The 4,187-nt window shown below is 37.3% G+C and overlaps 1 pseudogene; it reads left to right on the forward strand.

Moving 5' to 3' along the window:
* The first annotated feature begins 620 nt into the window (after positions 1 to 620).
* On the forward strand, positions 621 to 1,283 carry LOC150028008 (uncharacterized; annotated as a pseudogene).
* Positions 1,284 to 4,187: the final 2,904 nt, after the last annotated feature.

The raw sequence follows: 4,187 nt of genomic DNA on the forward strand, positions 1-4,187 counted from the left end.
GAAAGTAATCAGTTTCAATTTAGTATTCAGAAACAACGTACCTTCACCTGGGGTCTAAAACCCCTTTTATTACTGTTAGATATTATTAAGTATTATAAATATTATGAGATATTATAGATATTGTTAGATATTTCATGTTTAAGTAATGGGCTTAGCCAATTTGTTTCTTTTCCTATATAAACATAACACTATGTGTTCAATATACACAATGCATTTACCCTATTCTTTATTTTCCTTTAATATGGTATCTAAAGTATAGGTTAAGGTTCAATTTTTATTGTTGAACCCACTGTTCAGTGAAATTTTCCAACTACCGTCCCACCGCCTCGCTGGAGCCGCTACCGTTGCTGCCTCACCAGAGCCATCGCCAGACCCTAACCGGGGTCGCCGTCGGATCCTCACCGGAGCCGTCGCCGGATCCTCATCACAGATTCCGCCAGAATCTCATCGGAACCGCCGCTGGAGACACTGTCAGAATCGCCGTTGGAGACGCTGCCGGAATCGCCGTTGAGACGCTACTGAAATCGCTGTCAGAGCCTTCATCTTTGTTGTTGTCGCTACTTGACCGGTGAATGGATTTATCTTTATCCTCTATGGCTTCTTCCGCTTCCGCTACCACTATGGCTTCTTTCGTTGTCGCTGCCATTGTGACTCCTTCCGCTGTCATTATGCCAGATCCTTCTCTTTATACTAATTATGTCAATGTTCATATTTCCTTTGACAAATTGGATGGAACCAATTATGACACTTGAGCCTCGGATATTAAATTATGGCTTAAAGGTCAAGGTTATATTGATCATCTTACCTGTCCTAATGTTTTTGAAAATGAGGTTTCCCGTTGGTTGAAAATTGATGCTCAATTATGCATTGTTATCAAATCTACCATTCGCTCATCTTTAAAACAAATTTTGCGTACCTGTGAGAAATGATCAGAAGTTTGGGAACAAGCAAAATTATTATACACCAATGATACTCAACGTCTTTATGGTGTATGTCAAAATCTCCTCACAATTGTTGTTCCCAAAAGTCTTAATGGTAGAATGGCGAAATATCTGGGTAAACTTCATGCTCTTCTTCATGATTTTAATGAGTTATTACCTCCTACCCCCAATCCTTCTCAAGAACTGGAACAAAGATCTAAGTTCTTCATGTTATAGGGTTTACATGGCCTTCTTTATTATTATTCTCATGTTCGTGATCAAATTTTGGGATCTCCTATCATACCCAATTTTACTTCCACTTGTTCTACCCTTCTGCGTGTGCCAGGTAAACACACCACATAATTAACATCTCATGTAGATCACTCTTCTGCTTTAGTCTCTCAGCATAATGATCGTACTCGTCCTCCCAAGTCGGGCAAAGGGCGTCACAAGTGTGATCATTCTGGAAAACTTGGCCACAAAATTGATAGATGTCCCTAGGTCTCCATTTAACTTATTATCCATTAGTCGTCTCACTCGTTCCCTTAATTGTGTTATTTCTTTTACCAAAGATTTTGTTTCTTTATAAGACCGGAGTTTGGGATGGATGATTGACACCGGATGTGAGTCTCATGGACTTTATCACTTATAGATCTCTGCATATGTTGGCACAATTATGGATTCTCCATCTCTCATTCATGCTCGGTTAGGTAATCCTAGTCTTGCCAAGATGCAACAGCTTGTTCCAAGTTTTTCTAATGTGTCTAGTTTATCATGTGAGTCATGTCAATTAGGGAAGCACATTTGTAGTTCTTTTCCTAGTAGTGTCTCACAACGTGTTTCATCTTCTTTTACCTTAGTTCACTTTGACATTTGGGGATCAAGTCGTATTAAGTCTAATTTAGGATTTCAGTATTTTGTTACTTTTATTTATGATTATTCAAGATGTGCTTGGGTGTTTTTAATGAAAAAACATTATGAGTTGTTTTCTATATTTCAAATATTTTACAAAAAATTAAAAATCAATTTGGAATTTCCATTCAAATTTTGTGCAGTGATAATTAATGTGAGTATCTTTCTCATTCTTTTAAAAATTTTATGGCTTCTCATCGTATTCTTCATCAAACTTCATGTGCTTATACACCTCAAACAAAATGGGGTAGCTGAGCGCAAGAATAGACATCTTGTTGAAAGAACTCTTACTATTTTAATCCATGGTGATGTTCCTCAGTGTTTTTGGGGTGATGTTGTTCCTAGTGCATGTTATCTCATTAATCGCATGCCATCTTAAGTTTTAGATGACAAAATTCCTCATTCTATTTTATTTCCACATGACCCTCTCCACTCTTTACCTCCAAAAGTTTTTGGGTCCACATGCTTTGTTCATAACTTTAGTCCTGGTCTTGATAAATTATCTCCTAGGTCACACAAATGTGTCTTTTTAGGGTTCACTAGATCCCAAAAAGGATATAAATGTTTCTCACCTTCTCTAAACTGTTATTTTATTTCAGCAGATGTCACCTTCAGTGAATCTTCCCTTACTTTAAGTCTTATTCTTCTCCTTTTATGTCTTCATCTAATCAAGTTAATATTCCTCTTGTTGTGCCTAGTGCACCTAAAGATTCACCATCGCCACCAACTCTTTAGGTGTATAGTTGTCATCAAACATCTCATCGTCCATCAGATGACTCTCTTCTAGTGCCAACACCTCAACTCCTCCGACTTCGATAGTTGAACCTAATCTTCCTATTGATATCCCTATAGGTATGCGTTCTAACCGTAATCCCTCTCCACATTATATTGCTTTGAGTTACCATAGACTATCTCAACCCTTTTATACCTGCCTTTCGTCTATTTTTTTGTGTCCCTTCCAAAATTTGTAGGTGATGCCTTAGCTTATCCTGGTTGGTGTCAGACCATACTTGATGAAATGAATGCGCTTCAAAATAATGGAACTTGGGAACTCGTTCCTTTACCATCTAGGAAGTTTATTGTTGGTTTCAGGTGGATTTTTGCTATCAAAGTTGGTCCTGATGGTACTATTGATCATCTCAAAACTCATCTTGTGGCTAAGGGTTATACCCAAATTTTTTGTTTAGACTATGGTGATACTTTTTCTCTAGTGGCAAAGATGGCTTATGTTCGCTTATTCATAGCTATGGATGCTTTCCAATAATAGCCTATTTATCAACTGGATGTCAAATATGCCTTTCTTAATGGGGATTTGCAGGAAGAAATTTATATGGAGCAACCTTCCGGTTTTGTTGCTCAGGGGGAGTCTTCTGGATTGGTATGTCGTCTTCGCAAATCCTTATATGGCCTCAAGAAATCTCCTAGGACTTGGTTTGGGAAATTTAGGAATTTTGTTCAACAGTTTGGTATGACTAGCAGTGAAGCAGATCATTCAATTTTTTACCGTCGCTCGAGTGCTAGGTATATTTATCTTGTAGTATATGTTGATGATATTGTTCTTACAAGCAATGATCACCATGGCATCTAACAAGTAAAACAACACCTTTTTCGGTACTTTCAGACCAAAGATCTTCGCAAACTCAAATATTTCTTGGGGATTGAGGTAACACAATCCAATACTGGTATTGTTATCTCTTAAAGAAAACATGCATTGGATATTTTGGAGGAAATTGGGTTGATGAATTCGAAATCTGTTGATACTTCCATGGATCCCAATGTCAAGCTTCTACCCAATCAGGGGGATCCTCTTTCAGATCTTGAGAAGTACATGAGATTAGTTGGAAAATTGAACTATCTCACTGTTACTCGTCCTAATATTTCCTTTGCAATCAGTGTGGTGAGTCAATTTCTTAATTCTCCATGTGATGATCATTGGAATGCAGTCATTTGTATAATAAAGGACATTAAAGGCTCTCTTGGAAAAGGTTTGTTATATGGTCATAATAACCATACTAAAGTCGTTTGTTATTCAGATGCCGATTGGGCAAGATCTCCATCTAATTGAAGATCAACTTTTGGTTATTGTGTCTCCATTGGTGATAACTTGATCTCTTGGAAGAGCAAGAAACAAAGTGTTATGGTGAGATCTAGTGCAGAAGCAGAATATAGAGCTATGGCCTTGATTACTTGTGAGCTTATTTGCTTAAACAGTTACTTAAAGAATAACAATTTGGAGAAGTCACTCAAATGACACTTATATGTGATAATCAGGTTGCTCTTCATATTAGCTCAAATCCAGTTTTTCATGAAAGGACCAAACATATTGAGATTGATTGTCATTTCATTCAAGAAAAT

The sequence above is a fragment of the Phaseolus vulgaris genome, chromosome 4 (genome assembly GCF_051622355.1).
Source record: "Phaseolus vulgaris cultivar YP4 chromosome 4, ASM5162235v1, whole genome shotgun sequence".
Classification (NCBI taxonomy): Eukaryota; Viridiplantae; Streptophyta; class Magnoliopsida; order Fabales; family Fabaceae; genus Phaseolus; species Phaseolus vulgaris.